Raw genomic sequence first — 23,773 nt, 5'->3', positions numbered from 1 at the left:
ATTATCCCTGATCCCCTTGAGAGCCAGAAAACAGTCATAAACAATAGCGAACTCTGGCGACCAACCAACTACCACGGAAGCAGGAGACAGTTATGTCATCCTAACATAAAGGCATCATGTTTTACACGTAACGCAGTGCTCCTCGCTTGGCAGACACATGTTTGTATGTGATACGTGTCTGTTATAGAGGCAAGTAACGTATTGGAAACTGCTAGTTTTATCTCTCTTTGCTTCAATGGTTTCTTAACTCTTAAAGGCCATCGAGGACGAAAATTCTCCGCAACGCTACTTTTTTTAAATAAAAAAATTAGGCAAGAAATATCGTATCTCGAGCGGAATTATGTCTGTACGATAGAAAAACACCGGAAACCACCGTATTCCGTGAAAGCGAGTCAACCTCGTAAAACATCGGATCACGTTCAATCGAGCGCCGATGTAAGAAAAAAAGCGCGAAATGTGGAAATCCAATTAAGATTCCTTGGCACCACCCAATGTGACTGACAGTGTGCGGCATTAATCAGCGAAATCGTTTAACATTTGTCTAATGACCGCGTGCCTGCGTCGCTCGCTTGATTCTAATACATAAATAAACTTCAGAACGTTTACGACATCGTGCAGAACACGTTCCCTCTAATATGCACGCATCATACCTCGAGAATCGACTTCTCAGTGTATACAGTGCACCCGTTTGCACGACGTTCTTTGACCTCTGCCATACGAGAGAACGAAAAAGAGGACGAAAAAGTCAGAGAACGATAGAGAACTCCATCGTTTCTAGCTGATCCAGAGCAGTCGTCTGTTAGCTTGTCCATAAACCGCGATAACGACTAGCCAGAAGAATTCACCCCAATTATAACTATCTCGCCTATTAGTCCGCGACGTTTGCCACGGCAAATAATTACCCTTTATCTTTGTGTGCCTTGCTGGCACCGATGGCTGTCCGTAAATCATTCTGGCGTCGAATGGTTTGCCAGGGCAATTACAGATTATATCACTCGCTATGTCGTGTTTTCGGATATATAGTTGGACCTTTGTACGTGGGAAAAGCTGTGTATTCAGTCGCTCAGAACATCTCCTTTCATCGAAACAATTTCTTTCTTTCATTCACTCTGAACATCTAGAAAATAATAAAATAAACAACGGGAACATACAGAGATAAAGTATATTATCATCAATTAAGTAAATTTCCTATCTTTCGATGATTAAAAATTATATTCTTGGGGTGTATTTTTAAATCGAGAAATTGATGAAGCGTTGAGTAGATCGTTTTAGCTTCCGAACATCACCCACATGGTCGAATGTTTGCGTTTATAGACACAGTCACGTTAGAGTGTCACGGAATGGGGAGGGGTTTCGATTTGTCAAATGCCACAGGTGATGTTTGATTCTGACAACGAAAACCAAAGTGTAGAAACTTGGCTGAATTATGCGGTAAAGTACCGTAGATACACGTCGAATCCATTCTTGAGTAACATCGCGTGTATCCGATGAATATTGCAACTTGGCAACCCGACGAAAGGGAGGATCCTGGCGTGTCACCGTCGAAACCCAGAGTTGACGTTGATTTACAACCACGCCGGCCGTCAGTCAACGTGATTTCTCGCGATAGCCGTAAGAAAACACTGCAGCAGACCGTGAACAACGGAAAAGCGGTCGGCTCCTTTGCTATTTCTTTAATACCGAGCGAAGTTTTGCCTACTACTATTACATGATGATTAACTTGTCTTTCTGAATTTATACCGTGTGAAATATTTCTCGAACGAACGCGTCTGGCATCCGAGAGAATCCAATCATCGTCTAACTTGCAACTCGCGAAACTGCGTTCCTTTCCTTTATCTTTGAATATACTTTAACTTACTTATTACTTGTTACTTTAATATACTTTCGATTGATCGATCGAATCTGAATATATAAAGAAGATAATTTAAATCTGTATTGTACCAATCGATCCAGTTTGATGATATTTTTAACCCGCTTTGATACTTTATGAAAAAATTACGATCGATATTAATATTCTCGAAATAGAAATTTATTGCAAACATATACTTCACAAAAATCGCAAAGTTATTTAAACAGGCAATTATTCGTTATATTACCAAGTCGCGATTGTTAATAGGACCACCAATTTCAGGCAATTATTCAGGGTATGTATATGTATATATTTGCAATAAACGGCTTGTAACTTGTCTATACATTTCCCTATTGATTTCCAATTTTACTACCACAATCATGGTGGTGTCTCGTTACAGTGCTAATGAAATTTCAACAAGTTTCGTGTAACACACACAATATGTACTTAAAAATATTCTACGAGAAGTGTTCGATTACTTTCATGTGCCACTGTATATCTTCGAGCTTGATACCTTAATACGAACCGTACGTGACAAAATCAAATACATAACAAGTTTCTCAGGCTGCGACGACTGGGCGACGATTTAACTGGTATTCTCAGCGATATATTTCGTTTCCTGTTCCCCCGTACAGGCACCGCAGAGCGGAATAAGCCAATTAGAACTACCGCGACGGGACAATAAAACGCGCGGCGAAAGAGTAATAACGAGCGATAAGCGGGCAAGGAAAGTTAAGTGCGATTTAATGTACTTCGCACGGGCACGAGGACAGCGCCATTGTTCCTAACGCGCGGATTTGCCTTACGCGGATTATCGCGCCCTTTGTCTGCCACCCACGCGACCCACCTGCAACACCCCTTTGGTCCTACGATCCCGTTGGCTACCGGCTAATTGCCAGCTCGATCTCACCGGCTGTTTCCCGTCCAAGAAACGCGACTCGTTGCGCCCAAACGATTCCGGAGATATAGTCGTTCCACGTAGTCTACAGCGTAAATCAAACGGAGCCTTTTATGGGCCATAAAGAAGAGGGACGCGAATAACTGCTGCTGCGAAACCTTCGAAGGAATTCATTTTTACGGATTCCTTTACGACCACCCTGCACTGGTATTGATTTTATTTTCCCCCGACGTGTAATCGATTACGCGATTGGATGCTGTTGATTAAGTGGGATGGAAGCTATCGAATCAGTTTAAGGGAAGAAAGTGCAGGTAGTATACTACGTGTGACTGAGGAGATGGCGCAATAACACGATACATACATTTTTACATCGTTTTACATTTTAACGTCCGTATAACAAGCTGTTCGAGGAATCGCAATTAGCAAGTTCGCGAAGACTCGCAATTGTATTTAAATGGTCGCTTTGGCGCGTGACCTTTACGAACAATGGCGCGACACGACCGTGCTACGCAAACGCATTTGAGTATTGTTACCGATATTACAATATCAGGCGACGTGACAAACCAGCTGGTTTTTCTGCAAGGAAAAGCAGATCTCGTTTGTTCGATCGCTGACAGGTTACCAGCAAGCAACGAACTCGGTCCATTCCTTTGGACCCGCCCTAAGCGCGATCGTTGCGGGTGTTTCTCTCCCTCTCGCTCATCGCCACACCTACTTTCCTCTTTCCAGTTACCAGTCCATTCCTTTCTTATTTATTCTTCTCCTGTTATGCTCTGTGTGTAAGTCGCGTGGAAGCGATTGCACAGGAAGAAACTCGCCCATTCGTTGGTCAGGGTTACTGCATTGTAACACCTTTCCACGTTATTTACCAGTCGAGGTGTAATCGGAACGATTTGCATTGGAATTAGCGTCTGACGGATCGAAACGTTCCTTTGATCGTCGCTCATTCACCGATTTAAAAACGAAACTGCTTTGCACAAGCAAATAACAAACGAACGACGACTACGATATCTCTGTGCTCGACGATACGATTACACGAAGGCAGGTATGCGTCTAATTAGCAAGACACGCGAAGCAGACCGAGAGAGGAGAAGAAACGCGTCACGGAGTGCTCCTTCTTGATTCCGTATTTGCATCGAGATGGGTTCGATTAAAGGGAACGTATAACTCGTGGGATCGTACGCGTGGGTGGCAGCGTCAGCTGACGGGCCATTAAGAAACAAGACGGCGCGTGGAATCCAAAGTGAAATTACAGCCAATGAAACGACTGGCAATTAGTCGCATACATTATGCACCGGCCCAGCAGGTACATAGTACCCTGCTGAGACTCGGGGATGATCGATCGACCAGTTGAAAACGATTTCGTCGCCCTTTATCGAGATTCCAACCCTCTTTCATACACGCCGTGTTTCAACAGGATTAACTGGTTTCAAGAAACCATTTTTCCGGCGCGTTGCCACGGAGGAAAGCCACCGGATTTTTATCAAACCGATCTAGATTGCCAACGACGAGAGAAACGATATGTCGTGGTCTCACAACCGCCTAGGAATCACTTCGTTTCTACACAGAAATGGCTTCTCTTTCAAATCTATGAAAGAACTGTTACATTTCTGGATTTCCCTTTGTCTTCTCGCGAGATACGCTTCGTCACGAACACGCGTCCGTCTTTTAATTGATTACTAAGGCAGAATCTTCTTGCATTCAAAGCCTCTGCATATAAAACCGTTTCAACGCTAATGCGAAATCGATTCAGATTCGCCACTGTGGCTAGAAGAAATGATACGATCCAGGTATCGTTTTACCTCGTTCCACGACGTATAGTCTCGGTCTATCCGTCGACAAAATAGCCATCTTCTGATCAACTAACGAAATTCCCTACTTACTTTCGATCTTCAAAATTCGCTACGAGATCTACTTCAAGCTGTAACGTGAGATCGTGACAGTCTCTAATGGGATTTTCCTCGTCTTTTTTCTCAATTTCCAAGTTCTGCTTTTCGAACCTAGTACCCTGAACGCTAATGGGATCTTCATCAAACTTGGATGCTAGGTACAAGGAACACGTATAAGGAGACCATAAATTCATGTTCGTCCCGATGAACTTGCGTGATCGAGTACAACCAGCTGTAGTCAGACTGCGAGTTATTTTAGTGGATCGAAGACTGAAAATAGCGCTACGTGGGCTTTGTAATAATTCATCGCCGGACTATTTAGAGTGCGCTTTCCCTTAATTAGGTGTTGACATACGACTGTAAACAACTGATTTATTCAACTATGTTCCCACTTATTTGCATAACTCAAACTAAGCGCCTCTTTGTTTTCTCTAATTAACATTTCTTACTCATAGTGTTCTAAAGAGAAATATGTAGAAGAAAAATATTGAACATTTTCCAAGGTTAAATTACAATTTCTTAGGTGGATTTATGGAAATGTAAATTCTCATTAACATTCGCAGTCTATACGCAACGATACAACGTTTCTTCTTTACTCTCGCTGCATCTATTCTCTACAAATTTACCGATATACTTAAGTGACACTAACAATGATTAATAGAAAACGGTGAAGCCCGATCATTTGAATTTAGACGAAACAATTTTGTTGAAATCTTCTCCTGAAATTGGGGGATTACTATTTGCTGTACATCGAATTATCGATCCCCCGGCAGAATTATCGACGTGTCCGCCGCCCGTCCCACTCTTTTTCTTCCTTCAAACACAGCCACGTCTCTCGTCAGCAACGGATTCGCCACGTCGTTGACGTTTGTCAGCCCCGCTGTCGTGTCACCGATAAAACAACCCCGTACAGCCATCCACCCCACTCGAAGGAATATTTTTCGTCGGCATCGACGAGCGTCTGTCGTTCATTCCCGACGAAACACGTCTACCAAAAGAATCAATCGATGCAGCTTGGCTTCCGAGGAATATTTATCCGGTTGTTTGTTCGCGGCGATTTACGAGCCACGTACGACCACCTTGACGTCCGTGGCCATCAATTTGTCGACCCCTCAAGGTTCGCCTCGGTCGTGTATTCGAGCTTGCTCGCGACAGACGTAGGATTAAAGCTCGCGAGGAAAAAGGTGCTCGTGTAAAAAAGAATGCTGATTCACGGTGTTGCGGGCTTTAGGGAGAGAAAAAAGGGAAAAAGAAAAGAAAGAGAGAGAGAGAGAAGGACGCTCTGATCGACGCTGGCAGTCTGCTCGTAGCTGTGAGTCAGGTAAACTGATGTGGACTGATGCAAACTGGTGTAAGCGACGTCGGGGCCAGGTGAGGTCACGCAACGTCTTGGAGCACACGTCCAAGTAGCCCGGTTGACGTGAGAATGGCGTGTAATTTTCAAATGAGCCATTGAAAATACATCTAAGCACGTTATTCGCTGCGGCGTCGCGATCTTTGCACCGTGAACGCTTTTTTTCACGCCACCGCGGCCACGTGATTGATTTCCACTTGAGAGAGGTCCCGTTCTTTTTCGACTCGCTTAGAATGTAAGGATTCGATCGAAGCGAATTTAACGCATACAAGTGGTTTTTAATACGTTCTCCTGGTGTGTTATCAATGATGTACATTAAATTAGACACCTGAGTATTTATCACACTTTAACTTACTTTTCTCACATACTAAATTCGCTACGATCTGTCTATATTCCATTCCATTATATCATTGACTTCATTATTAGAAGAAAAATCCTTCCCATCTTGAAAGAATCCAAGTGAATAGAAGCTCAAACTAGACTAAAAATTGATTCCATTAGTCCCTAAAATTTCCTGCAACCCCAATAGAGTGCCGAAGTTCGTTCGGGGAGAGTCACTGGCCGGCTCGACAAGAAAGAAAGGAACCATCGGTCACAGGCACAGAGAGATCCGGCTTTATCGGTCTCGATCGCGACAGATACCCATCCCTCAGAAACAGGAGAGCCGCTCCCCTTTCACCATTCCCTGAATCGTTTCATTTCCCTTGGTCACCGGACCGAGAGAAGGATCGAGAGCCGATAACCGGCGATTGATAAATGGACAATCGATGGCCCCCAACGGACTAGGGACGTTTCGAATCGGCGTCATAAACAGCTGACCACGTTTTGGTAACATATGGCCGTACAATATTCCCAGCATCCTTACCGGACGCTGGACATGGAGTCTCTATGATTTTCCCGGTACACCCTAACCAGTTCGTTCCGAACACAATGACGCGATATCGGAGGGGAAAATTAGCTACGAAGCTCTGTTGCTGGAAGGAAAACGACCTGCATGTCCAGCTTTTAAACTCCGGTCTTCGGTTCCCTTTTGTTGCCAACAATTATGTTAATTTCTAGCAAACAGCCTGTCTACAATTTTGATGTTTATCGCGCATGGCTTGAATGTCGCATTCGCATGGATATTTATTGGACAGACTGGTTTTAGGGCGCATCGACGGTACGATGGTTTTATGAGGAATTTTTGTTTGGACGTGGGAATTCAACTTTGGTATTATAGTAGGGGTAGTTTGACGTGTAATAAAGGGTTCATTGACTCTTCAAATAGATGTTTCATTGAAGTGTTTTAGGTAGAAGAACCAGAATCTACTGGTTATTTTTCTTTTGATGTTTGAAGAGGTGGAATAAGCTTGGATAGATATAGTACAGCGCTTAATGAATAATTACACGAACTAGCAATTCCTTTGAAATCTCCTCTTAATTCGCTGGTCACGAAAGACAGCGCCGAAATTTACCGAGGAAACTCGTTTCTTTTTTATCCAGCGAAAAAGGATACTTCTCTGTGTCAGCTCGTTGAACTGGTCGAGCTTAGACGAACATATCAACTTTCGTTGTAAAATTATACAGGCCATGCAGGTTCCCGTTACATATTCCGCAGTTTAGGAATTTGCGCTCTTGTGCGATCGACAGGATAAACCTTTCCCGAATTTCTTCGAATTTCTACTCTTTTATTCGTTGTTAATCGCTCGTTAACCTTTCGTGTGTAATTTCTTCATGATTGAATCCTATTAAATTCATAGAGTAATTACAAGAAGAGATTCCAGGAACTTGTTCAACGTATTCTCTTGTTCATTACCTCTTCTTTCGTCTAAACTCTCCAACTTTACAAGGTTCGAAGAAATTGAGGCATCTAATAAGAATATGATAATTTCTTCTTTCAAATTGTACAACTTTGGAACTTCTCTTTGCATCTTTCATGCGTAACGGACTTTTGTAGCATTTCCATTGTATTTTGATATTATACATTTTCCATACGCTGAGAAAACAATAACGCCTTTTACGTATGATTCCGCTGCTTGATCCTGAAAGGGTTAACCTCTGTTTATCCACGAGCGACACAAGCTCCATCGTCCAATACATTCTTTCAAGTTCAATTACCAAACGACGTGGCTCTTTTTTTTTTATCCCTGTTGGAGGCACAATTAGCCCATTGATCGAAGTTCCAACTTTATCGCCGCTGCTTTCGTACCCGACAATGGCTCTTAATTGCGTCTGTTTACAAAGCGGAGCATTCTCCAATTAATCAGCGGTTACTACTCGACTTATCGCACGCATGCGCTCCCTTTATCGTAGCTATTTATTCGTGGTATCGCGGCGCAGATACCAACGTACGTCGCTTAATCCGTCGCGGCACACGTCGTGCAAGAGACTCGCGCAAAATTACCTTATCGTCGTGCTCCCTCTCGCCGTTTATCGTGCTCCTTCAGCGAAACGCCACGCTTCCGCGATTCCCGCTGCAAGTTTACAAGCTGATCACACCGCGATACGACACTTTCCAGATTCACCGGGAAAAGTCTGCGGATATTTATATTCGTTTCGACCGCAACACGCTGTACGCGCTATTTTCGACGCGAGATTCGACGCTAACATCCGCGACGACTGGTCCACAATGTGCTTCTTACCAAGAAGTCTCGTGTGTTCCGTTGCAGAACGGATGTCACATGTTATTTTATGGGTTTTTACGATTGGAAAGAGGAACAGGTATTCCTGCTCGAAAGTCTTACCAACGCTAAGACCTAACGTGTTTTAGCGTTGCATCGTAATGCATCTTAATGGATCTTTAGAAGTTTGTTTCAAAATCCTTAGCCTATGTCAAGCACTGGTGTTTTACTAGAAAAATCCTGAGACTTTCGGACAGAAGTGTAGGCGAATTAATATCGAATCACTCTCGTGGTATAGATTAGAGAACAAAATTCAACTTCATTCATATCAAAGTTCGATTTTATCTCTGACTTTCAGTTTACGTTATGTAGATTACTGAGTATAGACTACGTATAATATTTCAAACACAGTGTTAAGTGTGTATACAGTGTATATTATACACATAAAAAATATCATAAGACAAGGGGTTAAATTCCAAAGCATTTTTTACTCTTTTAAATGCAAGAATTATTTGATTATTATTAGATAACAATGCTTAACTAAACATAACCGAGAGAGATGCGTGACTCAAGGTTGTTCAAGGCTCCCCTTAATAAACGATAAGACTCTGTTTGCACGTTTATTCGAAAGGTCGGGACTTCCATAAGAATGTCAGAGTTGAAATCGAAAAATACCATCGGAAATCAACGTGGCCCTGTTGAGGAGCTGCTGCATACCTCGGTGAATTACCAATCTCGTTAATTAAGTTGTCCCGATGCGAGTCGATCTGATTTGTAGATTGGTCTTGTCGCGAGTCGTTGCGTGTCCGATCCCATGAATAATGAATTCGCGCGATTCACGATTCGTTCGCGATAACGCGACCGGAAAATTCATAAAACGAGCTGGTACGCGCTTCGAACGACTTCGAGCTAAACCACAAATGGGAATTTACAATTTATAGAGCTGGAGGAACGAGCGATAACACGACTCATCTATCTAGTCTCGAAATCGGGCGAGGGACAGTCAATTTGTCTCGCGATGACAACGATGATATCGTCGAAGGAACGTCGATGTTCTCTCGGGCGGAGCAGAAGTTAATGACCGAACAGTTAGACACCGCTGAAACGTTTATAGTATAGCGACCATTAGCCTTAACACTTTTAAGCTTCACGGTCGCCGTGTGGCGGCTGTAGTGTTGGATGGCACGAGAATTGGACGATTGCCCAGCGACAGTGTTCCCGTATCACCCCTGCCCGCGGTATTAACATTCAACGCGGACTTAAATGAGTTAAGCGTATATTTATCTTTAGCTAATGCACTTCCGCGAAAAAGCTCGCCTCGAACGAGCATCGAAACGGCATCGATCGTAAAACGTTTTATATCTGCCGCATACCTTGGCGTTTTCCGCGTCGCCGTGCCTTCGCCATCGAACTCCAATAGAGAATTCTCTCCGTTGCCTCTTCTAACTCGGTTTATTCAACGAGCCATTGCCTATAATACGGTGTATATAAGGTGTTACGAAAGTGAGTTCGAGGCAATTTTTTCAAAGTAATTCTATTTTATTCGATTTTTATTTTGCTCTACGAATATACGCACATGGTATCAATGAATCAGCTGACGAACCTTTCGAGTGATCGATGAAAAATGATCTCCGAGTGAGATTGGAAGGTTCGTCAGCTGATGCATCGATATCGGTATATTTCCAACGTTCTTTCTATCTTCAAAAATCTTTATATCTTTGTATCTTAAGAAGCAAAACCTTGAGCCACACTTTTGCGTACCAACTCTATTCATCGTTTCGATGTCGTGAACCGACCTTAGAAATATCCGCCACACATTTTGTGACACCGTGTATACTCCAGAACATGATATGTTACTACATTGGAAAAAAATCACTTTGCATAATCGCGTCCTCGGTTATGAGACAAGCCGAATCGGTTGCATAATCGAACAGGAAGTTATCTCGATCCTGTGTAAAAGGTAGGAGCGAAAAACACGTGGAACATAAACGTGGCGAGATTCGCTAGTGTTCACGGAATGATTTCGATCGGGGTCGGTTCTTGTGTGGCACGCGTTTCGTGCTAAGCAACCAAGCGAACGCGACACACCTGGCCGATACGGTGCACGCAATTACCGTTTAAATAATGAGATTCCCACTGGTAACCTTTTTAACACCGCGAATACCGATCAGCCAACCGAGTGTACCACGTCGAAACATGGATTGTAAACGACGTTTCTACGCGAGGTTAAGCTCGTCAAGAGTGCCGAGATAAGACTGCGACACGCGAGGATGATAATCGTGTCGCATCGGCAGTTGAAACACGCTCCAATGAAAGCGTTAATAAATTGCGGGAATATTAATTGCTACGATAAGTCGCGGCACTGGTATTCTAATGGACCTACGTCCGTCAAAGAGAACGACTGTGTTGTCCATATCAATCTTCCATTCAATTTTTTCTAACCCTGCCGCATTCTTTAAGTCACTTACAACGCAACATCGTATGTTTTCCTACTATTAAAAAATTTAAAGATTACAGGCGAAGAACGTGATAAATGAAGTTTTGCTATCTGCTTCAGGGAAATAATTTTGACATTTTTCATCTCAACGTTCTACATCGATTCTATATTACAAAAATTGTAGATACATTTGAGAGGAGTATGAAACAGCTATCGCCGATATGTACGGTTTCTCATTCCAAGTAAAACTTTAGTTAGTTACAGTAAGAATATTTTCAAGATATTGAAAACCCTTCTGCTTGTTGAAACAATAATAAAAATTTATAGAAAAATTGGGGTTACAATTTGAAATATGCGAAACCATGAAACGATCAGATTCGAAAAGGACAAAGCTCCCCATTACGTTTTGTCGTAATAACGACTGGGAATATGATACAGAACTGCGTCTCGAGAAGCTCTCGAAGTGTAACAACCTCTTTTACTTCTCATCACCCCCGTTCATTTGCCAGATCTTAATTATCTCGGGTTGGACGATCGTCACCAGGCTTCGGAGGACGGTTCTTCTTTCAAGCTTCTTTATCTGCTCTGGCCCGAATGGCGGTATTAGGGGAAGATTACCCCGGTCACAGGAGACGCGACCAAAAGAGAGATATCATTAAAGATATTATCGTGACAGAAGCGTAAAGCGATTCGGATCTAGCCAAGGGTAGACTGCACAAAAGCCCCGTGACTCACACTTCCGTATATTTTACGTATCTAGCAAGGGCTGACCCTTACTTGAACAAGAAATATGCAACCAAGAGCATCGAACAGATGCAATTCGACGCGTTAGGGCCCATTACGCTCGATTAACTTATAAATCTCCTCGAAACGAACCCGGCCCACGCGACTCTATGTGCTCGAGCACACGCTCTTGCTTTTCTATTTAATCTCCGCTGCGATTCGTCACAATTTTACGCTCTGACGAAGGAAATTGAAAAAAAGGAACGCGTGGGAGGACGTGAAAGTTTGGTCAAAAGTAGAGTACTACTACATCGCGTTGGACGCGTTTGGAAGTGTTTGACGAAACCATTTAGCGGGAAACTCGGCCCACGTTTCAGTGGCGTCATTTTCGTAGCCTCTAAATGGAACGTTAATTTTGTTGATACAGTATGAGGACATAGGCTAACTAGATTCATATGATGAAACATATGGTGTCTTCATAGTATAGTATACACGCTCTATTGCGTATCTGATTTCCATTACACTAGAAGATGTCTGATTGTTTCGTTTCAGTAGAGTAAACACGTCACGGGATGAACAATAATTAGAGTTCATGCAGTGAGAGTTCAATAATTTTTCTCATAACATATCATCTTTGTTCGATAATAGTTTACGTTCGGATGAGTAGATTTAGCGAGTGAGGGCTCGTTTAATCGGGTATTGGTTGTGACAATCTCGTTACAATAAACGGAGTGTTATGTAAAACTTTACATACGTGTTTGATGTAAATTATCGTGAAATATCTTGTCACAATTTTATATCCTCTTTTTGCATCTTAAAAGTACATGCTGCGTCGTACGAACGTGTTAATTATATACGAATAGACAGTTCATCAAGAGTACGTCTCTTATCGATATTACGGGTTCTCAAGTCATGTCTCGTTAAATATACAAGCAATCAATGGTAATAAGAATACAAAGTTCTCTCCATATTTATGGCCCGTACACGTAACAGTCGCTACACGTGGCGAGACCATAAAAGTGGGAGTGATTCATAGACGAAGGGAGTGGCCTTGATATGAGATCTTCTAATCTGCCTATAGACGCGAGTTTATTAGCCGAACGTTATGTATCAACTTGGGCCATATTCATTCGACGATTCTTCAACACGGAGTTAATGAAATATCTAATTACGGTTCGCCTTTACGCGTTGAAGAACGAGGCGTAAAATAGCGAACGGGTCGAAGCGGTCAGAGAAAAATGAATTACGAGGGTGGATGGAAATTAGTCACAGCGTGCGGCGAGGCTCGATTCGTTCGCCGCCGGTCCTATTATTATTATTCTATGTTCAGGGCTCGTGTATCCATTACTGTCCACGTGTAATACCCGTGACAAATAAACAAGTGTCAACACGAGACAGCCAAAGATCTGCGAAAGGCAGAAAGAAAAGCGGCTGAACAGGGAAAAGGATTTGTTACGAGCCGCGCCGACAAACAATGGACAATAACTCTCAGACTTGGCCGTGCAAATGCGCAAACGAAGCTTCGGGCGAGCACAATTCTGCTTCGTTATTGCCGTTTAAAGCTGTTCAGACAATAAACAATTCGTTAAGTTACGATTTAATTGCGAGCAACGGTGAAACCTATTTCGGAATTCTTTTTCAAGATTGATTTTTCTCACGATACTTGTTATATCTGATTTTTTGTGCCCATGTTTCATGACACGAAAGGTATGCTACCTGAATAAAAGGGAGCACGCCAGTTGGTGGATAGATGCGACCTTTGACAAGCTTAGGAATAAATCTGCCTTTTGTTCGCGACCAGGTCTATCGAATTCCTCGATGAACATTCCACCAGAAATTACGTTTACCTGGAAAATCCCTGGCAGCTCGGTTGATTTTACATGATCCTTTTCTTCGAGGAACCTCTCGCACATTCCTCGATCCGTAAATCACGAAACCACATACAGCGAAACTAGAACTGGAGCGAGAAACACGTGCTTCCTGATAGTCTACCAATTGGCGTGAGTTCGTAAGAAGTATGGGTCGAGTCGAGGAGCAGGTGCGAAAACGAGACCAGTGGACGCGTCGAGGAAGGGGCAGGAGTCGACAATAGCTGGAAGAAAAATAAAATCCATCGCAAGGGAGAACCAATTCGTTCTCTCGTTACCTACTTCGCTCTCTACCATCTCTTCACACTAATATATATTGTATATACCACTTATGATATACCATACTTGATACGACCAGCGAGTCAGATAACAAAATGTCATCGTGTTCCCTATGGAAAACCGGAGCAGATGCACGATATTAGGCAGACATTAAATACGGAGCAGGGTGTTGGCGTTCCCAGACGAAAAGCAGCCCCCTTGGCAGCCCGGTGAAAGCCATTTAGAATCTCGCCAGGGCGAGATGGTCGCGCTGCCACTTGAAAACCTTCGTTGCGGGCACAAAAAGCCAAGGGGGTGCAACGTGCAGGATTCTGGGTGCCAAAATGAAGCGACGTCTCGCTCGAGTGGCTGTGGGCCCCGACTCTGCAGGTACTTAAGATTCTTACTCCGAAATGGTTGCGGCACGAGACGATGTGTCGCACGACCTAACGACCGCCGCCGCCGCACTTCGTCCCTTTCTTGCCTACGAAATGAATTTTTCGGTTTCAAAAACCGGGCGAACTCTTCACGCGTCGAGGGTCAACGATCGTCGCCGTCGCCGTCGCCGTAGTTGGTTGCTGCGCGGACTCGAACGAAATTACGCGCGTAATTACGAAGGGAGAAGCTCGAACGAAGAGGAGAACGCGACCTTGGTCGACGGTCGAAGACGCGAGGTAATTCGTGCGAGGAATGCGCGCACGGAAAGCCGGCAACCAGGAAGATGAATCGCGGCTACGCGGCGGGAATACGTTACGCGGCTGACTCGTGTGATTAATCGCTGTGAACTTGGCGACACGCGTTCCTGCCGATTTGATAACCGTGAATTATCGAACGTGCTTCTCCGCCGGTGATCGATGAGTTCGTCGGCCAGATCGATGCTCAACATTCTAATTGCCGACCATTTAAAATCCTCTGGGCTTTCAATTTCTATCGAACGATCCTCTGACGTCTTGTTTTACGATCCCTTTGATATTCTTCCTCGCCAGTGATTTATCTTATCGTCTCTTGGATGCGTTTTCTTCGTTCTCTCCCAACAAAGGAGGCTCTAAATCTTTGCTGACGGGGCACAGAGATTCCCGAAACGATTCACGAAATCGGACGGTGGTAACCGACTGGCAAAAGCTGATAATTTCATTTACGCGAAACGCGGCGTGCAACGACCAGCGAAAAGAAGCGCGAGCGAGGAGACGAGCCGAATGGATATTGGCCTGACGGCGGCCACAATGGCTCACCATGGGCGGTCCACGGCTGAGTTACGAGCATGGGAACCATCAAATGGAATCTAACACCTACGGTGCCGTAATACGGTTTTAACCAGCCGCTGGTCCGCCGCAAATCTGCATAAAATATCGAATTTCGAATTGAAGCGCGCTGAACGGATTAAGTAAGAAGGGACATAGAGGTGTCCGTGGTTCTTGATGTTTTAATCTTCATCCGGTAAAGATTCGTGGATTTTTGAAGGAATAGAGTTTCTCGTACGGATGTACGCGAGTCGTAATTTCTAAGAAAACCGTCATAGATTTACTAGCCATAAGTATATTTGATCAACGCCTTGAAATTCAGTGGGATAACTAGCAAAGATCGGACCGCATATACTAGTTATATGCAATGCAAACAAGGGAAATAAACTTCCCATTTTCATGGCAGTTCTTGAGATAGTAATAACACCTTGGAACCTATCACTCATCTTTCGAAAAATTTATTTTCCCTGCGTCGTTGAAAACGCTTCCTACGTTAACTTCCATGAACAATAATTTCCTAGATCGCAAAACGAACTAGAAGAGAGCCACGAATATCCAAGTGGTTCTGATCCGGCTTTCCAATCGTCCAAGACGATAAAGACGTCCGCCATTGATGTGGTTCGTTACGACAATATAACGATCCCGGGGCGATACGATGCAATCAGCCTGAAGAACCCTCTTCGGTCCGCTAAAGCGCAGTGGCTGAAGATGAGCAAACACGGGGCTGACGATCGGTTTACCCGACGACTTGGCCAAAGATCAAGATACCTGGCCGCCTATAAATAGATCCATCGGCTCAATAATGAGCCGGGAGCGGTCGGTTTATCGATATCGATCGCGCAATATCGTGCCGCTCAAAATATCTGGCCGTGTAATAGAATCGATAAGAACGAACGTACGAAGAAATAACGTCGGAGGATTGAACCAGAGGCGACGCTCGATCCGCTCTCCCAACGAAAGATCCACCGATTCTCTCGAATCGATTAGCCTCCAGCTTAAAAATAATATTTTCTTTTTTATTCGCAGGAAATGACTGGAATTAAACGAGTTGCCGTCCGGGTTGCTTCTTGAGCCATTTCCTATCGACTAGTATCGAGAAGCATCGTTAACGATAAACGTGCTCCGCGATATTCATCGTTGAAAGAAAAACGTCGAGGTGATTTGGATAAGGAAATAGAAATTGCAAAACAAAGTGTAAAAGCACGATTAAATAATATGTAAAACGAGGTGTAGAAAGATAAAAGATAATGGAACGCGGCCAAGTTTAATTTAATTTAGAAAATATAAAGGTGGTTGAAAGTGGATTGAAATGGCGCCACGCAGACTACGACGGAGGTTGTTCGATTGTTTGGAAGCAGATTTTTGGACGGTAATCTGGGCAATATATTTCATGATTCACAGACATTTTGCCGGGCGCAATTGACAAGTTGCCAGAAAGAAAATGGCAAAACGTTGTTCCTCCGCGTCGTTGCGTTTAGATCCAAAGTCCATCCGCGGTACATGTGACGGGGCTTTCTCTCGACGAGAGGGAAAAGTGTGGACTGCATCGTATGAAAAGTCGGAGCTGGAGAGTGCGTGCTTTAGCATGGCTGAGTGCGTGCGTTTGCACGTACGTACAAGTGCCTATTTTTACCGCCACTTAGTGTGTCGTGAGGGTGAAGTTTAGAGAAGGTTAAGAGAGACTATTTCGCGTTACAAAACTTTCTTTCTGTCTCCAGGGAATTACCTTCTACGATAAATCCGAGCTAAACAAACATCTTCGACGATGAATCTTTGAATGGATATCATGGATATCAATGGAATGGATGTCAGATAGCTATAAGTAATTATTATTAATGACGAATTTTTTCTATTTAGGAACCACAGACTGACTGTGAAAATATTTATCTAAGTCCTGTTCGAAGGTTCTGTTGTAATGATTCACGAGACAAGATCCTCAAACTCAGTTTTTCATTCATTTCATTCGTATCTCGTTCTCTCCTTCTCTCAACCACGTCTCTTTCTTAAGAATTTCTAAAATTTGCTCGAGGCATTTTTAGTATTTTTACAACATTTAATTATTAGATTGTTATTTATGCAAATTGCAAAGAAATAGAACCTCTATACAGATCTGTTTTACCTTCTAAATACTACAACGTGTATAACGAGTATAACGAGTATAACAAGTATAACGAGTTTGCTTTGCATATTTTGTATATGTTTATATAATATATGCATTCTCCACATTTTTACACACTCAAACATCTGCAATTCATCAACTGTTAGTAAATTGTTTATATTATATTTCATTAACTACCTATATAACACCGTCGAGATTTCAAGATTACCAGTTTCCCCTCGTGAGCACAAAAATTATGAGAATTTTCTACTCGACGAATATTAATAGCAAAAGTTCCTAACTACACAGAATTACTACGTACAACGCTGTGACATAAAAACCTCTATAAACTCATCTGTGATCGATCACGTACGCCACACACACACGTACACTATACACGCAAGCTATTAACTTTTACGCATACTATTCAATACCTGTTCGGTGCCTACTGACTATCGTCGTGGAAGTAGCGATCGTTCTATCTGAAACGAGGGTATAAACTTGCCTGTACCTTGTCGTTAGTGTAGCCCGAGAAACTTATTCGCCGATAAACGCCGAACATGCGTACGATATCTGGATCCTTAACAATCGTTCCGTAAATAAATGGCGTTTAACCTCAGCGGCCTTTCGCCGCGTCACACCGCACCGTATTAATAGGAAGTTCACGTAAATCCAATTTAGAAACCATGAAACGTTTAAGTAATCTTTCACGGTGTATCGAGGCGCGGGACTGGATTCTGCTTCTCATTGGATTAAAGGTATCCGATTCACGGTGTACTTCGATTAAATTTACGATATTCAACGTATACACTAACTGCACGTTCGCAAAGAAACGTCGTTGATAATTTATCGCGACCAGTTTATAGGTTTCTGTAAAGATAATCTTGCTCGGTATTTTGTGAAAAATTATCGTTATAAGGATTAATGGATAACTGGTACGAATGTACATTATACAGGAAAGTTCCATAATGTATACTGTGTTTCTTTCCTTCTCGAGTGGATATTGTTGTTCGGATAACAATACCAAACGAATCTTAAAATATACGATTGTTACGATGATACGAAATTGCCAGGGAGTTACCATTTGGAGTACAATCGATCGCTTATTCTACTTTCTTGTTTCGTGGATTACTAGGCAAATGATGGAAAGTCATCCCGGGAACTTAAGATTCTATTCGAAGAAAACAACTTGATATTTCTGGCATCGGAAACTGAAGACTCGAAGCAGAAGAAATCGCGAAACTTTTATCGCCAACCAGACAAGATCAATATTATCGAAGGCAGAAGCAACTCACTCTGGCCACGTCCACGAAATTCCACGATAAGTTTTTCACCACCCGATAACTTTTAGCTGGTATCAACTTCTGTTTGGTAATGTTACTCCTTTTTCGGAGATCCGCCGCAATCACCTTCGATGAGTTTGCAAAAGCTGTTCGAGAAACGAGTTTTCTCAAACGAGTACCTATTACACGAGGGAAAAATTATAGAATTCAGAGAAATTGTAAAATGTTTCGATTACTGAGCTTTCGAAAATTTAAATGTATAGTGCTGTGTTACCTAATATTTGCTCTTTCACTAGTTTATATGCGTAGTCATTTTACACGCGGTAAAAAATAATTTAAAATATATATAAGAAAAGCGAGTGGATTTTTTAAATTACTTTTCTATAAGTCTGCGTAACTCTGTGCCATAAATTTTCAATTTTGCTTTATTACGCGATGAATTTTCTCGCGTGATTAATCGAACGATGCGGAATTAAACACATGCAAAATATTCCGCGTTGCGATCGAATGCTTACATAGCTAAAAAAAAACAACAGGTAATGAACGAAGCAGCCAAGTGGCTGCTCTTTTTTTCGACCGGGTCGATTCCGCGTTGCGCGCTTATTTCAAATACACTTTTATTTTTATTTCACACATTCATCGCGAATCCAACATTTGATTAGGTAGAATTTCACCGTGCGCCGATCGTTTTCGATGATTGCTTTTTGTTTCATTTACTTTCGAAACCGTTCCTTTCGAGTTTCCTAGCCATCGTTCGATTATGAATTCAATCCGATGATTCTTTTACGATATTCACGCGATCTTTTTTCACAGAATCTTTAACGAACGTTCCATCGATAAACTCGTTGGACGGTAAACAAAAGTTCTGGAAAAAGTAGCCACCCACGCGCGTTCTCTTTTCAGCGACGCGTCAAAATAAACAATCTACAAGCCGATCGTTTACTGTCTTGCAACATAAAATGCGTCATCATGCAGAACAACTTATAATTACACAGTCTTCAGGCAAGCAAAATTGCATTTCGATAATAATACCTTTATAATAAATATGTCGGTTTAGCAGGTAAATAAGAACAAAATTCCTCCTAAGAGATGAGAACATTTACATAACTTTTAAAGGCGTCTATTATACCTTCCCTAGCATTTCTCGGTTCTCGGTATATTATGTCGAGATATTCGAAATATCTCGAGGTTTTTACCTGTTAAAATTATTATATAAGCAATTACGAAATAACGACTATGCGTTTCAAATCGAAAGATGGCACAAAGCGAATGATAAAATTTCAGTTTCCTTCAGTTTCGAAATGATAAATAGGATATTTTAACCAAGAAGGGTAGTATTATCCTCGGCACAGACTTCTCCGTTTCTGAATTACATATTCCGAATCTTCTTTGAAAACGTTCCATCCTCACCAACACCGTCGCACGCAGCAATTAATCAATCGTATTCGAATAGAAACGCAACACTTAACTATTTTCATCACGAACCGCTAACCAGCAATTAATCAACTGGCATTTCGAATAGAAATACGACGCTTAATCATTTCCAGCAGCGTAACTCCGCTGAAACTAGCATCAACGGAGTTCGCAAACTATCTCAGCCAATAACCCAGAACGATATTCTACGATTTTATGTAGGTTCGTGAGGGAGAGACTGACTGGCTTCCTACCTGAATCCCCAGTTACCTGACGCCCTCGTTTCAACCACCGCCAACAAATCACATCGATAACGAACGTCCATCTTCGCCCACATCGTGCTGCCCTCGTTTCGCGTTAATGTCACTCCACGTTCGTACGAATCGAGCCAAGCTCTGGATATATTCGCGATTCGTTCTGAGCGAGCGAGAACACGCTCGATTGCCTCGTTCGCCAGTGGATTTCGAATTTACTGGCATTTCGCGCGAAGAAACTTTATGCCGAACGCGATCGAACATTGAACGCTACGTTGGTTTCCACTTCAATTAGAACATCCTTCGTTTCCCCTTTTACGAGCCTTATATAGGCAAATCTTAAACAGACGCACCACCTGATCACGGAAATTTATAGAATTAAAGAAATTTTTCGTCCATTGGATATTTATCTCTTTCAACGTTTTATCTCCTATAATTAGGCGCGAAAGTAATTTTGAAGCAACGAAGAAGTTTCGACGTCTGATAATATCCAAAGAATGGAGATCAGGAGAATGAATTTTTAAAAAATACAAAATTGGTAAAAAAATATATAGAAACGTCTACACTGAAATTAAAAAAACGAAAAGGAATTTTGTAAAATTTTTAGTCGATGCACCATACGTTCGTTTCAAGGAATGGAAGAAGAATTTGAAGAAATTTCTATTCAATGGATCGTTCGTTTTAACTTCTCAATGGGGAAACTTTCCTTCTTCTGCTATAGGAGGTCCTTTCGAGGTCTACAAATTTCCGTGAAACTCCTTTGAGCCCGGTTTCAAGGATGCCTCTTTGAGACCCGTTCTTAGAATCAAGTCCGTTGTGCATAGGACACTAATTCGATGTACGAGTATGGTAATAGAGTACTAATTAGAGTGCTTAGAGAACAGCAATAATGAAAAGATCACTTTTAGGGAGTTCTAAGTGTATCCTACTTAGGAAAGCTTCTCTGATAGTCGGGTCTGAGTCACGTCACAGAGGATGCTGTCCCATACCGGGAACTAATTTAGCATAAAACACATGTCAGAGGTGAAACAATTACACCGGTGGATGGGTCGGGTTACTGCAACGCTCGCAAACTACGATACCAGGGATAAAACGAAAGAAGAAAAGAGAAGCGCGATCTAGATGGGCCGCTCCTTTTACGAGCGAACGTACAATGAGTCGTTAGTCATCTAGTCGAACTTGCGAACTCTAGAACGCAGGTGTCTATGTTCGTGGATCGGTTCTACGCTACACCAATTTCTACACGATCGACCTTTAGCGTTTGTCGCCGCTTTCGCCACACGCACCGTCGAACGGTCATTCAATGAAAGTCGATGATCGACGAGGAATTGCTGATTATAGATCGATCGGTGTACGCGATAAAAATGTTTAATGTAAACTGACAGGTGCTGAGGAAAATTTCTTTACGGTTTCAGTGAATGTTATAAAGTCGTTTGCCGTCGGAGTAACTTGTCATAGTCAGAGAGAAATGCGTCAACCTTTTTGTTTGAGAAATAGCTGCTCAGGTGTTCAAAGTTTATTTCTCGGAGTTTTCATATTTAGATTGGATTATTCAAAGCATCGAGAGTGTTTTGGAATATATTTCCTACGCTACTAGTCTTTCAGCCCACGTTCATTTAACATCGCTGATTCAAAGCGATCGGATTTCCATGCAGTTACACGGTAACGCTGTTGTATCGTCTAACGAGCGGTATAGAGATTTTTAATGTACACACGACAAAGCTTTGATAGGGTAATTGCCTCTAACCATTGCCACTTTCGTCCGCGGAACATCCCATCCATTATGTTCTCGAATAATTTTATTATATCGTCGAACGTATAATGGCACGCTCTTCCATTGAATCACCAACTCGAAATACCAGACGTAACGCGATTATCGTATCAAAATCGAATTCGGATAGTTTCTACAATTTCGATTCCGTTTCGCTAGAGCACATTCCAAACTGAAGTACTTCAACGCATTCAGAGTATTCGAACAAAGATTCTCCACGAAGAAACCAACGTTCCACCGAAAAATTATTCCGGAGCGCATCGAATTCCTTTGGTCGGCGCGAAATAAAACGCGCCTCCCGTAAAATATTCGAAACTCGGTCCTCCAGAGACCTACAACTAACTTATATTCGCTCCAGACTGCATATCGACCCTCGGAACACGTGCATTTGACGCTTTTTTTTTTTGTTTTTTTATTTGCAATTCCACGAAGTGACCAAGAGATTGGAACTAAAACAGGCCTGTATCGCCCGATTCTACTGCAGGGGACCGCTGTTTCCGGTGGGAGAACCGCGAATTCGTCGGCCGGAAACTTCAGCAGTGGAACAATGCGCGCCATAGCTTCGAAACTGTTCTCGTGAACCGCGTAAACCGGAGGCGATTTACGTAATACCAAAGATTATTAAACAGAAGAATCGATGATAGTCGGTTTGTTTGAATATCTGTTGGAAGGTATTTTTTTCTTTAGAACACCGTCGATGACGCCTCAAGATAAAATACAAAGTCGTAATTCAAGCTAATTCTATCGGTGTCGAATAGAATGAATTGCAAATTACTGTGTGTATTTTTCTACTTGATTTAGAGGGAACAGTGTATAATATCGATATTTGATGAATTGAGCAATACACTGCTTCGTAATGTATCATTGCACGATTAATCGATATAAATCAACGCTACATCGAATAAATCAAAATATTAGAATTTTATAAAAATTATATCAAATATGTAAATCAATAATACAACTCTATCGAAATTTCTTATATCTGTATGAAAACGTTTCTTCTTTAAGTTTCAACGATCTTAAGTTCAGCAATTTCTCAATCTCAATAGATTTCGACGATCCTAGATTTAAAAATCTTTCAGTTTTGCAAGATTTCCACTAAAATTTTCGAAATCCAAAATTTAAAAAATCCAAAAGAAATTTTCACCAAATTCCAACAATCCCATAATAAATCCTACAATTTCGCCAAACTGCAACAATCCTAAGTACGTGATTGACTTAGCAAACGTATCACCCTAACACATCCTACAAATTTACCTACTCATTTCAAATTTCAATCGTTCATAAGTCAAGTAGAAAGGGAATCAAGTTTTGCTACTCACTGGCGTCTTAATGAAACAGAATCCTCTTCGGTTCCTCCTCGTTCGTAGAAGCGTTCCTGGATCCCGGGGCGACGTGCACGTCGCGTGGTTTGCCGCGGATGCAGAGTTCCGACCGGGAGCCGGTTTCGAGACGTATCGGCTGACGAGACAAGACTGAGACGAAGGAGAGGAAGGAGTGAGAGAGAGAGAGGAAGAAGCGCACGTGGCGGGAAGGCAAAGAGCGCGACCGCAAAAACGGCAGGCTACGACACGACCTCGGCGACGGTCGCAACGAGACTGAACTTCCAGCCAGGCCGCCGCTCCAGTCTGGAAACAGCTGCTCCGCTAGCCAGCGCCAGAAAACTACTCCGTCGCCTGGCGGACCGGCAAGCCGCGCCAAGTGTATCTTCCACGAGTGCCGATCGGTCCGTGGAAGGGGCACGGCGTAGAAAAATCACGTTTCACCCTATTGGTACCGCCTGATCCGCCTGTTGTTCTCCTACTGTAGTTGATCGAGTTTGCAGGATCGAGAGAGG

General features: G+C 42.5%; 1 protein-coding gene across 3 annotated transcripts in view; it reads right to left on the bottom strand.

The window, feature by feature from the left end:
- Positions 1-23,609, bottom strand: part of Sulf1 (Extracellular sulfatase Sulf1) — a 78,194-nt gene extending 54,585 nt beyond the window's left edge. For all 3 annotated transcript variants that reach the window (XM_072002725.1, XM_072002726.1, XM_072002727.1), the window contains exon 1: positions 23,259-23,609. The gene's annotated coding sequence lies outside the window, so the exon portion shown is untranslated. The remainder of the gene's footprint in view (positions 1-23,258) is intronic.
- Positions 23,610-23,773: the final 164 nt, after the last annotated feature.

The sequence above is a fragment of the Bombus fervidus genome, chromosome 4 (assembly GCF_041682495.2).
Source record: "Bombus fervidus isolate BK054 chromosome 4, iyBomFerv1, whole genome shotgun sequence".
Lineage (NCBI taxonomy): Eukaryota > Metazoa > Arthropoda > Insecta > Hymenoptera > Apidae > Bombus > Bombus fervidus.
The sequence above is the reverse complement of the archived record's forward strand: the minus strand, read 5'-3'. Positions and strand labels throughout refer to the sequence as shown.